The sequence below is a fragment of the Hemitrygon akajei genome, chromosome 11, assembly GCF_048418815.1.
Source record: "Hemitrygon akajei chromosome 11, sHemAka1.3, whole genome shotgun sequence".
Taxonomy (NCBI): Eukaryota; Metazoa; Chordata; class Chondrichthyes; order Myliobatiformes; family Dasyatidae; genus Hemitrygon; species Hemitrygon akajei.
The window spans coordinates 143,462,229-143,479,497 of NC_133134.1; the positions used below are offsets into that span (position 1 = coordinate 143,462,229).

At 41.3% G+C, this 17,269-nt stretch overlaps 1 protein-coding gene across 2 annotated transcripts in view; it reads left to right on the forward strand.

Annotated features, from left to right (window-relative positions):
• Nucleotides 1-17,269, forward strand: part of LOC140736095 (protein LKAAEAR1-like) — a 93,748-nt gene that overhangs the window by 9,058 nt on the left and 67,421 nt on the right. The window contains exon 2 of one of the 2 annotated variants that reach the window (XM_073061852.1): nt 368-499. The exons of the other annotated variant lie outside the window; for it this stretch is intronic. The gene's annotated coding sequence lies outside the window, so the exon portion shown is untranslated. The remainder of the gene's footprint in view (nt 1-367; nt 500-17,269) is intronic. 2 annotated transcript variants of the gene reach the window in all.

Below are 17,269 nucleotides of genomic sequence, written 5' to 3' on the forward strand. Positions count from 1 at the left end.
AGTGAGAGCTTACCCCATTACCACCAGCTCCCCACCCCCTCCCGTCCCTGGATATTGCAAGCATAAGGAACTCAACATTATGAAGAGTTAAACAATCTAACAAAGTTTCACAAGTTTGTTTTATTTTATAATTTATAGTAATGTTATGTCTTTCACCATACTGTTGCTGCAAAATAACAAACTGCATGTTATATAAGACAGTGATAATAAACCTGATTCTGATTCTCCTTCCCCAGCATACGTGCCTCTTAATTCTAATGGTCACTCCAAACTATTTCTGGAAGCTTTTATGAAAAATGTTCCAGATAATCACCTTACCCAATGCGTAGAGTTTTCAATCTTAAAGTAATGATATACTTTTTACCAGACTACGTATCCAACAAACCTGGATGATATTTCTTATAACAATGAAGATACAGAGATGTGGCTGCTGCAGAAATCTGCTGCCTGCTTTGTTGTCAACACTGTGTCCTAAGAAATCTATGAATCAGTGTTACTGGTGAGTCACCAATTTTTCACTGTATGTGGATTAACATCACCCTTTGTGACTTGTGTACGCCTTGTATGAACAACCTAACATGAGCACAATTTGTTCTCAGTCAATTTTGCTTTGGAAAACAATTGCATACAGATTAAACTGAACAAGGACCACGTCCATTTTCTTTAAGAAAGTTCAGATACCCTGTTTGATTTCAGTGGAGAAAGTGAACAAGTGTTTTTCATACATATGTCATCTCTGTTATGTGACAGTTTTTCAGGTCTAAAATGCTTAATTTTATTTGAGCAATTACTTACAAAAGTACTTTCATTTTTCTACTATAATATGCTTCATAATTTTACATTGAACAATAACTTTGTATAGACATATAGTATGCAAGTTGAACAACTTAAGACTTATTTTACTGATATAGAAATATATTTTTGCAATCAATTTTACATCTGGAGTTATATTTACAGTCCCAAAATGTCTGTTTTTAACATTTGTTTTTTTTTTCTGAATAAGAGTGATTTCTTTTCTAAAGAGCACATCTAATTAATCAAAGCATAAAAACAAATCAGAGTGAATGCATTTAGCAAGCAGTGAGAAAAGGAAGTGAATTGCAAGAAAATTGCTCCGAACTCTTAGATTTGCTACGTAATTGATGTGAAAGCTTTTCAATATTTTCAACTGTACTAATTACTAGCGAAAAAAATCACGGAGTCAGTGGGGTAAGTTGGTAAAATTCATAAAGAAACATACAAAGTGCTGGGTCAGGACAAGGACGATTCAGCCAGAAGTCTTAAATGGATGCTTCATCTTATCCTGAAGTTTTGGAGCAAAAAGAGAGCGAAGGCAGTTTTTACTACTCAGAGTAAAAGAGAGGCAGGACTGCGCAGGCGCATGACATCAGCCAGTAGAGTGCAAAAGGATTAAAAAGAAGACCACAATATCTAGTGGGCAGCAGTGTAAGAGACAGCGGAGTGATAGGGCTTTGGCTCAACGGGCTTAGGCAGTAACGGGATGAGGCGAGGGAGGCTTACCTGTGTTAACTACGGAAAGGAGGAAGTGTGTGTGTGAGGCCAATTTTCTGTGCTCAGTATCAGATGTGAGGGGTCCTGGAGTCTCCCAGCCTCCCGGATGGCCATATCTGCACCTGGTGTGTCAAGCTGCAGCTCCTAAGGGACCAAGTTTGGGAACTGGAGATGCAGCTCGATGTCAGGGAGAGTGAGGAGATGATAGAGAGGAGTTATAGGCAGGTGGTCACTCTGGGGCCACGGGAGGCAGACAGGTGGGTCACAGTCAGAAGGGGGAAGGGGGAAGGGGTAAGAGTCAAGTACTAGACGGTACCCCTGTGGCTGTACCCCTTGACAATAAGTACTCCTGTTTGAGTACTGTTGGTGGGGGACAGCCTACCTGGGGGAAGCAACAGTTGCTGTGCCTCTGGCACAGAGTCTGGCCCTGTGGCTCAGAAGGGTAGGGAAAGGAAGAGGAAGGCAGTAGTGATAGGGGACTCTATAGTTAGGGGGTCAGACAGGCGATTCTGTTGACCCAGGAAAGAAACTCGGATGGTAGTTTGCCTCCCAGGTGCCAGTGTCTGTGATGTTTCTGATCGCATCCAAGATATCCTGCAGTGGGAGGGAGAACAGCCAGAGGTCGTGGTACATATTGGTACCAATGACATAGGTAGGAAAAGGGAAGAGGTCTTGAAAAAAGACTACAGGGAGTTAGGAAGGAAGTTGAGAAGCAGGGTTGCCAAGGTAGTAATCTCGGGATTACTGCCTGTGCCACGTGATGGTGAGAATAAGAATAGAATGAGGTGGAGGATAAACGCGTGTCTGAGGGATTGGAGCAGGGGCAGTGATTCAGATTTCTGGATCATTGGGGCCTCTTTTGGGGCAGGTGTGACCTGTACAAAAAGGATGGATTGTACTTGAATCCCAGGGGGACCAACATCCTGGCGGGGAGGTTTGCTAAGGCTACTGGGGAGAGTTTAAACTAGAATTGTTGGGGGGGTGGGAACCAAACTGAAGAGACTGGGGAAGAGGCAGCTGGTTCACAAACACAGAAAGCTGTGTGAGGGAGGACAGGCAGGTTATACAGAAGGGACACGCTCTGACCGAAGGTTTGAGATGTGTCTATTTTAATGCAAAGAGTGTTGTGAACAAAGCGGATGAGCTTAGAGCGTGGATCAGCACTTGGTGATATGATGTGGTGGCCATTATGGAGACTTGGATGGCTCAGGGACGGGAATGGTAACGTCAAGTGCCAGGTTTTAGATGTTTCAGAAAGGACAGGGAGGGAGGCAAAAGAGGTGGGGCATGGCACTGTTGATCAGAGATAGTGCCAAGTTTGCAGAAAAGGTGGACGCCATGGAGGGATTGTCTCCAGAGTCTCTGTGGGTGGAGGTTAGGAAGAGGTCAATAACTTCAGTGGGTGCTTTTTATAGGCCACCCAATAGTAACAGGGATATTGAGGAGCAGGGAAACAGATTCTGGAAAGGTGTAATAATAAGAGTTGTCGTGATGGGAGATTTTAATTTCCCAAGTATTGATTGGCATCTCCCTAGAGCAAGGGGTTTAGATGGGGTGGAGTTTGTTAGATGTGTTCAGAAAGGTTTCTTGACACAGTATGTAGATAAGCCTACAAGACGAGAGGCTATACTTGATTTGGTATTGGGAAATGAACCTGGCCAGGAGTCAGATCTCTCAGTGGAAAAGCATTTTGGAGATAGTGATCATAATTCTATCTCCTTTACAACAGCATTGGAGAGAGATAGGAACAGACAAGTTAGAAAAGCATTTAATTGGAGTAGGAGGAATTATGAGGCTATCAGGCAGGAAATTGGAGGCTTAAATTGGAAACAGATGTTCTCAGGGAAAAGTACGGAAGAAATGTGGCAAATATTCAGGGGAGAGTTCTGTATAGGTACGCTCCAATGAAACAGGGAAGTTATGGTAGGGTACAGGAGCCATGGTGTACAAAGGCTGTAATAAATCTAGTCAAGAAGAAAAGAAAAGCTTACAAAAGGTTCAGAGAGCTAGGTAATGTTAGAGATCTAAACGATTATAAGGCTAACAGGAAGGAGCTTAAGAAGGAAATTAGGAGAGCCAGAAGGGGCCATGAGAAGGCCTTGGTGGGCAGGATTAAGGAAAACCCCAATGCATTCTACAAGTATGTGAAGAGCAAGAGGATAAGATGTGAAAAAATAGGACCTATCAAGTGAGACAGTGGAAAAGTGTGTATGGAACCAGAGGAAATAGCAGAGGTACTTAATGAATACTTTTCTTCAGTATTCACTATGGAAAAGGATCTTGGTGATAGTAGTGATGACTTGCAGTGGACTGAAAAGCTTGAGCATGTAGATATTAAGAAAGTGGACATGCTGGAGCTTTTGGAAAGCATCAAGTTGGATAAGTCGCTGGGACCGGATGAGATGTTCCCCAGGCTACTGCTGGAGGCAAGGGAGGAGATTGCTGAGCCTCTGATGATAATCTTTGCATCATCAGTGGGGACAGAAGAGGTTCCGGAGGATTGGAAGGTTGCGAATGTTGTTCCTTTATTCAAGAAAGGGAGTGGAGATAGCCCAATTAATTATAGACCATTGAGACTTACTCAGTGGTTGGTAAGTTGATGAAGGAGATCCTGAGAGGCAGGATTTATGAATATTTGGAGAGGTATAATATGATTAGGAATAGTCAGCATGGCTTTGTCAAGGGCAGGCCTTATAAGCCTGATTGAATTTCTGAGGATGTGACTAAACACACTGATGAAGGAAGAACAGTAGTTGTAGTGTATATAGAATTCAGCAAGGCATTTGATAAGGTACCCCAAGCAAGGCTTTATTGAGAAAGTAAGGAGGCATGGGATCCAAGAGGACATTGCACTGTGGATCCAGAACTGGCTTGCCCACAGAAGGCAAAAAGTGGTTGCAGTTGGGTCATATTCTGCATGGAGGTCAGTCACCAGTGGAGTGCCTCAGGGATCTGTTCTGGGACCTTACTCTTTGTGATTTTTATAAATGACCTGGATGAGGAAGTGCAGGGATGGGTTAGTAAGTTTGCTGATGACACAAAGGTTGGAGGTGTGGAGGGCTGTCAGATGTTACAGCGGGACATTGATAGGATGCAAAACTGCTGAGAAGTGGCAGATGGAGTTGAACCCAGCTAAGTGTGAAATGGTTCATTTTGGTAGGCCCATTATGATGGCAGAATATAGTGTTAATGGTAAGACTCTTGGCAGTGTGGAGGATCAGAGGGATCTTGGGGTCTGAGTCCATAGGACACTCAAAGCAGCTACGCAGGTTGACTCTGTGGTTAAGAAGGCAGATGGTGTATTGGCCTTCATCAATCGTGGAATTGAATTTAGGAGCCGAGAGGTAACGTTGCAGCTATATCGGACCCTGGTCAGACTCCACTCAGAGTACTGTGCTTAGCTCTGGTCGCCTCACTGCAGGAAGGATGTGGAAGCCATAGAAAGGGTGCAATGGAGATTTATGAGGATGTTGCCTGGATTGGGGAGCATGCCTTATGAGAATAGTTTGAGTGTACTCAGCCTTTGCTCCTTGAAGGGACAGAGGATGAGAGGTGACCTGATAGAGGTGTATAAGATGATGAGAGGCATTGATCATGTGGATAGTCAGAGTCTTTTTCCCAGGGCTGAAATGGTTGCCACAAGTGGACACAGGTTTAAGATGCTGGGGAGAAGGTAGAGAGGAGATGTCAGAGGTAAGTTTTTTACTCAGAGAGTGGTGAGTGCGTGGAATGGGCTGCTGGCAATGGTGGTGGAGGCAGATACGATAGGGTCTTTTAAGAGGCTTTTAGATAGGTACATGGAGCTTAGTAAAATAGAGGTCTATAGGTAAGCCTAGTAATTTCTAAGGTAGGGACGTGTTCGGCACAACTTTGTGAGCTGAAGGGCCTGTATTGTGCTGTAGGTTTTCTATGTTTCTATGTTTTTTCGATCAAAGAATTAATGCATCAATGCATCACTTGATTGTTTACTATCTAGGAATCAATGGAAAATTGAAACCAATTAAGAAAAAAGTAAGAGAATACGCTCTATTGTTGGTGACCTGTGGTATAAAAGGAAATATTTGCAATCATTGTAAGTCAATTATTTCAGCCATTATTCATGGCTTCAGGAGTTCCTTAGAGCAGTGTTCTTGGTCCAACCATCTTCATCAAGGACCTCTGCTCCATCCTAATACCAGGATGTTGGATGCTTGCTGCTGGCACCAGTGAACAACATTTCCTTGAATGGCATCTTCCAGATAGTCTATCATTTCAGCTTTTCTTCATCTTCTACTTATTCTATTTCTCTTAATTTTGTTTTTGAAAATGTTGGAGCCTGAGACTTACAGTCTGGTGTTTGTTCAAGTGAGCTAAAGGCAACAATCATACTAGACACTAGAACACCACTGCACAGTACAGGCCCTTCGGCCCTCGATGTTGTGCCGACCCATATATCCTTAAAAAATAGTACTAAACCCACACTACACGTAACCCTCTATTTTTCTTTCATCCATGTGCCTGCCCAAGAGGCTTTTAAATACCCCTAATGTTTTAGTCTCCACCACCATCCCTGGTGAGTCATTCCAGGCACCCACAACCCTCTGTGTAAAAAAATTACCCCTGATGTCTCCCCTAAACTTCCTTCCCTTAACTTTGTACATATGCCCTCTGGTGTTTGCTATTCGTGCCCTGGGAACCAGATACTGGCTATCCACCCTATCTATGTCTCTCGTAATCTTGTAGACCTCTGTCAAGTCCCCTCTCATAACTTCTACCAGTGCCTAAGAAGAATAAGGTGGGCTGCCTTAATGACTATCGCCCAGAAGCACTCACATCAACAGTGATATCAACACATCAACAGCTTTAAGAGGTTGGTCATGACTAGACTGAACTCCTGCCTCAGCAAGGGCCAGGACCCATTGCAATTTGCCTATCGCCACAATAGGTCAATGGCAGATGCAATCTCAGTGGCTCTGCACATAGCTTTAGACCACCTGGACAACACAATCAACTACGCCAGGATGCTGTTCATCGACTATAGCTCAGCATTTAATACCATCATTCCCACAATCCTGATTGAGAAGTTGCAGAACCTTGGCATCTGTACCTCCCTCTGCAATTGGACCCTTGTCTTCCTAACTGGAAGACCACAGTCTGTGTGGATTGGTGATAACATATCCTCCTCACTGACGATCAACACTGGCGCACCCCAGGGGTGTGTGCTTAGCCCACTGCTCTACTCTCTATGTACACATGACTGTGTGGCTAGGCATAGCTCAAATACCATCTATAAATATCCTGATGATACAGCCATTGTTGGTAGAATCTCAGGTGGTGACGAGAGGGTGTACAGGAGTGAGATATGCCAACTAGTGGAGTGGTGTCGCAGCAACAACCTGGCACTCAACGTCAGTAAGATGAAAGAGCTGATTGTGGACTTCAGGAAGGGTAAGATGAAGGAACACATACCAATCCTCATAGAGGGATCAGAAGTGGAGAGAGTGAGCAGCTTCAAGTTCCTGGGTGTCAAGATCTCTAAGGATCTAATCTGGTCACAACATATCGATGTTGTAAAAAAGGCAAGACAGCTGCTGTACTTTATTAGGAGTTTGAAGAGATTTGGCATATCAACAAATACACTCAAAAACTTCTATAGTTGTACCATGGAGAGCATTCTGACAAGCTGCATTACTGTCTGGTATGGGGGTAGGGGGTGGCTACTGCACAGGACTGAAAGATGCTGCAAAGGATTATAAATCTAGTCAGCTCCATCTTGGGTACTAGCCTACAAAGTGCCCAGGACATCTTCAGGGAGCGGTGTCTCAGAAAGGCAGTGTCCATTATTAAGGACCTCTAGTACCCAGGGCATGCCCTTTTCTCACTGTTACCATCAGGTAGGAGATACAGAAGCCTGAAGGCACACACTCAGCGATTCAGGAACAGCTTCTTCCTCTCTGCCATCTGATTCCTAAATGGACATTGAAGCTTTGGACAGTACCACACTTTTTTTAATATACAGTATTTCTGTTTTTGCACATTTTTAAAAATCTGTTTAATATATGTAATTGATTTACTTGTTTATTTGTTATTGTTTTATTTTATTTATTATTATTTTTTCACTTACCTAGATTATGTATTGCATTGAACTGCTGCTGCTAAGTTAACAAATTTCATGTTAAACACGAGGAAATCTGCAGATGCTGGAAATTCAAACAACACACACAAAATGCTGGTGGAACACAGCAGGCCAGGCAGCATCTATAAGGAGAAGACTCATCATCGTCAGGACTCATGTCTCTTGCCGGTGATAATAAACCTGATTCTGATTCTGAAGAGAGAAATGCGAGCACGAGCAACTATTTTGTGCGGGGAGGGGGGATTGATGTCTTTCAACTGCTTATATGGTTTTCTGGAATCTCTGGCTATCTAGCGAAGACAAATTTCAGAGTTGTATTCTGCATACATACTTTGATATATTAAAATGACCTTTTGAACCTTTGATAACTGTAGGATGTACAAATTAAGCGAGCAAGAGTCTATCACCCTCTCGCATGCTGCTGCTGGGGAAGAGAGTCTGTATGTGACAGTCTCTCTCTCCCTCTCACTTGTTGCTCCCAAGGGAAGTTCCTTGCATTGAGTGATCTCTCTCTCCCTCAATGCTGTTGGTGGAGGATACCAGAGCAAGGCTTTAACAATGTGATTTGCAGATTGGACTCTAAATCACGTTTATGATGTGTTCTAGTTTCTGGTCAGTGGTTTCTATTTTGTTCCTGTATTTTGAGTGATAGCAAACACTAAACTGAAATATGGCTTTTGATGTTGTGTTTTATATTCTGCGTTCTTGCTTTTTTTTCTTGCCATTTGAGCATTTTTTTTTGCATGTGGTGGATTTCATGTTTCTCTTTGAATGTGTTCCATGGTTCATCTTTGTTTTGTGGTTGTCTGTGGAGAAGACAAATCTCAGGATTGTACATTGCATACATACTTTGATAATAAATGTAATTTGAATCCTTTGAATTCCTCAGTAAGTAAAGCAGAGAATGCTTGCATGTAGCAAGAAGTTCAAGAACTTGTTCCTTTCCAGTCTTGATTCTACCCAGCTGCCCCCTCTAATAATTGGTTTTAAAGGCTCATTTCTGGGATGTGGGACTCAATGTAAAGGCCTTTATTATTTTTATCCATAATCCTTCATAAATTCAAGTTGTCCTGCCACTGGAAGTTCTGAAGTTTATGAAGTAATTTTCTGGCAGGTCTCAATTAAATAAAGCAGCGTGATAAATAGATTATCTTGTAAAACCAGTCTCCTGCTCGCTCAGTTAATGTCTTGACACGTCACAGAGAGATTAGAGTGCATGCTATTAATTTTGCTACTAAGCAAAAACACATGCTTGAACATAGCAATATCTAGAACAATGTTAGTCTTTGACTTGAGTATTCAAATAAATTAAATGTTTTAAAACTACAGGATTCAGAACAATTTCACCATTTATTATATTATGACCATAATTATGACATAAAATAGCTACTGATAAAGAAAGAATTAGAATTATAGAATCTGTGTAAAAAGAAAAAAGGTTATACACAACTGCTTTTTTCACAACACTTGCAGAATTTGTTCAATGTACTAATTGATGATCTCCCTTTAATGCAGTTACAAGATTAATTATTATTTGATAGCAATATTAAGGATGAGGAGCATATTATATTACTTGCCTAATGATCTTTGAATTAACTGACCTTAAACATTAACTAAATTCAATGACATTTATTAACAATGAATTTGCTGGAAGCAAAGGTGTTGTGAAAATTAAATATTGCAGGCAATAGTCAGAATAACTTACATATAAATAGATGGCATTGAAGTTTCTGGAAATTGTACATAATTAAATTTGTTGTTTTGCAAAAGCAGTACAGTGCAATACATAAAATTTACTGTAAAATACAAAATAAATATATAGTGCAAAAGATAAATAATGAGATAGTATCCAGGGACACCTGATGGTGGAGGGGAAGGAATTGTTCTTAAAACATTGAGTGTGGGTCTTCAGACTCCTCTACCTCCTCCACAATGGCAGTAACACGAAGAAGGTATGTCCCAGATTGTGAGGGTCTTTAATAATAGATGTACCTTCAATGACTTTTCTATGTGAAACCGTAATAGATTACCATGGCTAACTTATAGTGGACTAACAGGGACTTTACTGGCTAAGTAAGTTACATACCATTGTAGTATTTTGTCATTTTAATTAATTCATATAAATGTAGCTTACATTTCAAATCATGCAAAAATGCTAATCAAAATCATTGTTACCCATATGAAACTATATAGCTTTTCCTTTGAATGATTTGTCTACTTCTATTTTTCTTTTCCTAATGAACCTGTTAAAAGACCATTCTGTGCTGAATATTTCATCAATCTTTTTCCATAGCTGTTAGCAGCAGTCAAAGATCCTGATTCAGAGATAAAGAAGACACAAATCTGATCAGCTATGTAAGTGCACACAGAAATGTCATAAATAACCATTGCAATGAGTGAACTTCAGAGCATTGTGAGGGCATTATTCTAACAATGGCTAAAAAAAAATTCTTATTCATGAAAGCATATTTGAAAAACCAATTTTCAACAGCTCTTAAATGTGGTGATATAGTTGCCACTATTGCTCTAATTGTATTACGTTTTGCTCTTTAATACATTTTGATAAAAAAGTTAAAGTGAAGGGCAATTGAAAATTCTGCTCTAATGGTGCCGTTGTATACTATATTAGGACTCTACAATTCATGTTCTTAATATTCATTTATACTTAATTTGTATTTGCACAGTTTGTCTTCGTTTGCACACTGGTTGCTTGACAATATTTGTGTGCAGTTTTTTATTGATTCTATTAAACTTCTTCATTCTACTGTGAATGCCTGCAACAAAATAAATCTCAGGGTAGAACACAGAGATATATACATACTTTGATAATAAATTTACTTTGCGCTTCAAAACCTGTTGAAAATGACCACAGCCAACATAGATCTTGGAGGACAAAATGCAAACAGATAACAGAGTTCTTACATCCACTTCCATTTCCACTGCTTGAAAATTTGCTGATCTCTGTAAGAACTATGAAGTTAAAGAGTGTTACAAAGAATTTACATGCCAGATAATTTCTCTCTTTTACATTTTCCTTAATAAGGAACATACAAAATAGGGCCAAGGAATTGTACAGCGTAGAAACAGGGCCTTATGTTCAACTCTTCTATGCCGATCATGATGCATGTCGATGTTAATCCCATTTCCTCTCCTAAAAGGCACTGAAACCTGCCAAGTCTCTCCTACATTTTCTGTTTTCATTTGTAAGCAAAAAATTATGCTATAATGTACCAATTTACTCTACATTTGTTGATCAATATGTAAGGATATTGAGGATAAAAATGTTACATCAAAACTTCCAAAGGCCTCTGATGAATTACTATAAAAAACTGAAATGGGAAATAGGAAACATTTGATATTAAATGTACAGTCATATATAGAACAAGTGATACATAGATAATTTCCTAGCTATAGGAACATGAGGCACTTAGGGTTAGTATTGGTAGTATTTTCTCATTTTATATTTCTCATTTCATCACATCGACAGTGATGAAATGCTTTGAGAGTTTGGTCAAGATTGGTCTGAACTCCTGCCTCAGCAAGGACCTGGACCCATTGCAATTTGCCTGTTGCCACAATAGATCAATGGTAGATGCAATCTCAATGGCTTTAGACCACCTGGACAACACAAACACCTATGTTAGGATTCTGTTCATCGACTATAGCTCAGCATTTAATACCATCATTCCCACAATCCTGATTGAGAAGTTGCAGAACCTGGACCTCTGTACCTCCCTCTGCAATTGGATCCTTGACATCCTAACCGGAAGACCACAACCTGTGTGGATTGGTGATAAAATATCTTCCTCGCTGATGATAACACTGGCGCACCTCAGGGGTGTGTGCTTAGCCCACTGCTCTACTCTCTGTATACCCATGACTATGTGGCTAGGCTAGCTCAAATACCATCTACAAATTTGATGAAGATACAAACCATTGTTAGTAGAATCTCAGGTGGTGATGAGAGGGTGTACATGAGTGAGATATGCCAGCTAGTGGAGTGGTGCCGCAGCAACAACCTGGCACTCAATGTCAGTAAGACGAAAGAACTGATTGTGGACTTCAGGAAGGGTAAGATGAAGGAACACTTACCAATCCTCATAGAGGAATCAGAAATGGAGAGAGTAAGCAGCTTCATGTTCCTGGCTGTCAAGATCTCTGAGGATCTAACCTGGTCCCAACATATCGTCGTAGTTATAAGGAAGGCAAGACAGTGGCCGTACTTTATTAGGAGTTTGAAGAGATTTGGCATATCAACAAATACACTCAAAAACTTCTATAGTTGTACCGTGGAGAGCATTCTGACAGGCTGCATCACTGTCTGGTATAGAGTGGCTACTAGAAACATAGAAACAAAGAAAATAGGTGCAGGAGTAGGCCATTTGGCCCTTCAAGCCTGCACCGCCATTCAGTATGATCATGGCTGATCATCCAACTCAGAACCCTGTACCTGCTTTCTCTCCATACCCCCTGATCCCTTTAGCCGCAAGGGCCATATCTAACTTCCTCTTAAATATAGCCAATGAACTGGCCTCAACTGTTTCCTGTGGCAGAGAATTCCACAGATTCACCACTCTCTGTGTGAAGAAGTTTTTCCTCATCTCGGTCCTAAAAGGCTTCCCCTTTATCCTTAAACTGTGACCCCTCGTTCTGGACTTCCCCAACATCGGAAACAATCTTCCTGCATCTAGCCTGTCCAATCCCTTTAGAATTCTATACGTTTCAATAAGATCCCCCCTCAATCTTCTAAATTCCAGTGAGTATAAGCCTAGTCGATCCAGTCTTTCTTCATATGAAAATCCTGCCATCCCAGGAATCAATCTGGTGAACCTTCTTTGTACTCCCTGTATGTCAAGAATGTCTTTCCTCAGATTTGGGGACCAAAACTTCACACAATACTCTAGGTGCGATCTCACCAAGGCCTTGTACAACTGCAGTAGAACCTCCCTGCTCCTGTACTCGAATCCTTTTGCTATGAATGCCAACATACCATTTGCCTTTTTCACCACCTGCTGTACCTGCATGCCCACTTTCAATGACTGGTGTACAATGACACCCAGGTCTCGTTGCACCTCCCCTTTTCCTAATCAGCCACCATTCAGATAATAATCTGTTTTCCTATTCTTGCCACCAAAGTGGATAACCTCACATTTATCCACATTAAATTGCATCTGCCATGAATTTGCCCACTCACCTAACCTATCCAAGTCACCCTGCATTCTCTTAGCATCTTCCTCACAGCTAACACCACCACCCAGCTTTGTGTCATCCGCAAACTTGGAGATGCTGCATTTAATTCCCTTGTCTAAATCATTAATATATATTGTAAACAACTGGGGTCCCAGCACTGAGCTTTGCGGTACCCCACTAGTCACTGCCTGCCATTCTGAAAAGGTCCCATTTATTCCCACTCTTTGCTTCCTGTCTGCCAACCAGTTCTCTATCCACATCAATACCATACCCCCATTACCGTGTGCTTTAAGTTTGCACACTAATCTCCTGTGTGGGACCTTGTCAAAAGCCTTTTGAAAATCCAAATATACCACATCCACTGGCTCTCTCCCATCCACTCTACTAATTACATCCTCAAAAAATTCTATAAGATTTGTCAGACATGATTTTCCTTTCACAAATCCGTGCTGACTTTGTCCTATGATTTCACTGCTTTCCAAATGTGCTGTTATCACATCTTTGATTACCGACTCCAGCATTTTCCCCACCACCGATGTCAGGCTAACCAGTCTATAATTCCCCGGTTTCTCTCTCCCTCCTTTTTTAAAAAGTGGGGTTACATTAGCCACCCTCCAATCCTCAGGAACTAATCCAGAATCTGAAGAGTTTTGAAAAATTATCACTAATGCATCCACTATTTCTTGGGCTACTTCCTTAGGCACTCTGGGATGCACAGGACTGAAAGAAGCTGCAGAAGGTTGTAGATCTAGTCAGCTCCATCTTGGGTACTAACCTACAAAGTACCCAGGACATCTTCAGGAAGCAGGGTCTCAGAAATCAGCGTCCATTATTAAGGACCTCCAGCACCCAGGGCATGCTCTTTTCTCACTGTTATCATCAGGTAGGAGATACAGAAGTCTGAAGGCACACACTCAGTGATTCGGGAACAGCTTCTTCCCCTCTGCCATCCAATTCCTAAATGGACATTGAATCTTTGGCCACTACCTCACTTTTTTTTAATATACAGTATTTCTGTATAGTTTTTTTTTTATCTATTCAGTATACACAATTGATTTACTTGTTTATTTATTATTATTTTTTATTTTATGAATTATTATCTTTTTTCTCTGCTAGATTAAGTATTGTATTGAACTGCTGCTGCTAAGTTAACAAATTTCCCATCACACGCCGGTGATAATAAACCTGATTCTGATTCTAATATGTGGATTCAAACGCTAATATATTGAGAGTTGGATGAACAGACAGATACAGCAGTACTTATTCACACATCTTTGAAGATCATAAAATTTTAAGACTATAAAACACAGGAGCAGAATTAGGCCATTCAGTCCATTGAGTCTGCTCTGCCATTAGATCATGGGTGATCTACTTTCCCCTCAATGCCATTCTCCTGCCCTCTTCCTGTAATCTTTGACATCTTTACTAATCAAGGATCTATCAACCTCCACTAAATGTACCCAATGACTTGCACTCCACAAATATCTGTGGCAATGAGTTCACAAATTCACCACTATCTGGCTAAATAGGTTCCCTCTCATCTCTGCTCTAAAGAGGTGTCCTTCTTTTCCAGTTCTCCACTCTCCCACTACTCTTCCCATCCACTATATCTGGACAATACAATGTTCAGTTGGTTTCAGTGAAATCCCCCACGGCTTCTAAACTTCAGTGAGTATACCCCCAGGACCATCAAATCCTTTCATTCTGGGAATATTCTCATAACCCTCCTCTAAAGCAACACACACAAAATGCTGGAGGTACTCAGAAGATCAGGCAGCGTCTATGGAATAGAATAAATAGTTGATGTTTCAGGCTGAGACCCTTCATTGGAACTGAAAATAAGGGTGAAGATGGTAAAAGTAAAAGGTGGTGGGAGGGGAGTGAGGATAGCTAGAAGTTGATAGGTGAACCAGGTGGGTAGGAACGTTAAAGGGCCGGAGAAGACAGAATCTGATGGGAGAGTGAAGTCGACCTTGGGAGAAATGGAAGAAGGGGAGGCACTGGGGGAGCTGATGGGCAAGTGAGGTGAAGAGGTAATAGGTCAGAGTAGCCAACAGAAGCAGAGGAAAGGGGGAGGGAAAGAATAAAAAGAGAAAAGAATACCAGAAGGAGAGAATAATGTTCATTCCATTAGGTTAGAAGCTACTTAGGCAGAATACGAGGTGTTGCGCTTCCACCCTGGGCTTGGCTTCATCATGGCAAAAGAGGAGGTCATAGACCAGGAATAAGGATAGGAATTAAAACAGTTATCTGGCAGATAATGAAATATTGGAGAGATCTATGTCAGGTGAAGGAGAAAGAGGCTCATAACTGTGGCAGAGACTGTGACAGGGCCCACAGGTATCTCTACATAACAGAAAGGGTGGTGCATAGAATTGAGAGGGAGAAGTGGTGGGAAAGTAGTCAATCGAACGCAGTTAGCTGGGATCCTCAGTGGGTCCAAACTGAGAGCCTTGAAAAATGCGCTGACAGCCATGCAGAAGAAGGCGGCAGCTTAGACCAGTTCCCAGGAAGGATCCATGGCTGTGGTAGTGAGTCTAGATGAGCACATGGCTGAAGAGTTGGAGGCAAGCAAAGATCACAGAGGGGGAGCAGTGAGAGAGGGACTCTGAACATCCAAACAGAAGATATAAACTTCTTCAGGTGAGGCATCCCTCAGAGAGACTTTGCAGCAAGTCATAAACACGAGAGATTCTACGGATGCTGGAAATCCAGAGCAGCACACTCAAAGCACTGGAGGAATTCTGCAGGTCAGACAGTACCTATGGAAGTGAATAACTGGTCAACATTTCAGCCTGAGACCCTTCATCAGGACTAGAAAGGGGGGGGGAGATGTCAGAATAACAAGGTGGGGGAAAGGGAAGATGGACTAGTTAGAAAGTGATAGGTGAAGCCAGGTGGGTGGGAAAGGTAAAGGGCTGGAGAAAAACAAATATGATAGGAGATGAGAGTGGACCAAGGGAGAAAGGGAAGAAGGGGAAATTGATAGGAAGGTGAGAAGATGAAGAGGCCAGAGTGTGGAATAGAAGAAGAGGGAAGGGGGAGGGGAAAAGAAAGAAAAATATTGGAATGAGAGTCGGTGTTCATTCTATCATGTTGAAGGCTACATCGATAGAAACCCTTTCTAATGCCCACACGTCCTTCCCTAGATATTTGTCCCAAAACTGTTTATAATACTTCTAATGTGATTTGACTAATGCCTTATAAAACTTTGCATAACATCCTTGTTTTTATATTCTAGTCCTCTTGAAATGAATGTTACCATTGCATTTGCCTTCCTTAATGCCTATTCAAGTTGAAAGTTAACCTTTAGGGAATCCTACATGAGGACTTCTAAGTCCCTTTGCACCTCCACATTCTGAATTTTCTCCCTGTTTAAAAAGTAGTCTTTGTTTCATTCCTTCTAAAGTACATAACTATGGGCAAAAAAGTGGCAGATGGAATACAGTGTTCGGAAATGCATGATAATGCATTTTTGGTAAAAGGAACAATAGAGCAGATTTTTATCTAAATGAGAGAAAATTCAAATATCAGTGGTGCAAAAGGACTTGGGAATCCTTGGGCAAGATTTCCAGAAGGTTAATTCACAGATTGAGTCTGTGGTAAAGAAGGTAATTGCAATTTTAGCATTTATTTCAAGGGGAATAAAATATAAAAACAAGGAGATAATGCTGATGCTTTATATGACACTAATCAGATAACACTTGGAGTATTGGCAACAGTTTTGGGCCCCTTATCTCAGAAAGGATGTATTGTCATTGGAGAGAGTCCAGAGGAGGTTCATGAGGATGGTTCTGGGAATGAAGGGGTTAATGTATGAGGAGCATTTGGCATTTTTGGGCCTGTACTCACTGGAATTTAGAAGAATGTGTGCGTATCTCAATGAAACCTAGCGAATGTTGAAAGGACTTGATTAGGCGGATGTGGAAAAGATGTCCCTCTGGTGGGGGTATCCAGAACTAGAGGGTACAGCCTCAAAGTTGAGGGGCAACCTTTCAAAACAGAAGTAAGCAGGATTTTTTCATGAAAGAGTGGTGAATCTGTGGAATGCTCTGCCACAGTCTGTGGTGAAGGCCAGGTCCGTGTGTATGTTTATAGCGGAAGTTGATAGGCTCCTGATTGGTTGGGGCATCAACGGATATGTTGTGAGGGCAGGTGTATGGGGTTGAATGGGATTCGGGATCAGGCATGATGAAATGGCAGAGCAGACTTGATGGGCTGAATGGCCTAATTCTGCTCCTACTGTTATGTCTTATGGCCTTATGGTCTAAGATTATAAAAAGATAACAAAATTAATATTTCAGGTCAATTATATTTCAAAATCTGCTAAGTACTTGCAGCCTTTTCTGCTTTCACTGTCTGTCACTTTTAGATGAATTAAGAAGAATGCTATTTTCAACATGAACAGACTTATCGAGCAGCTATGTTTTGAAAATCCAATTCAGTCATTAT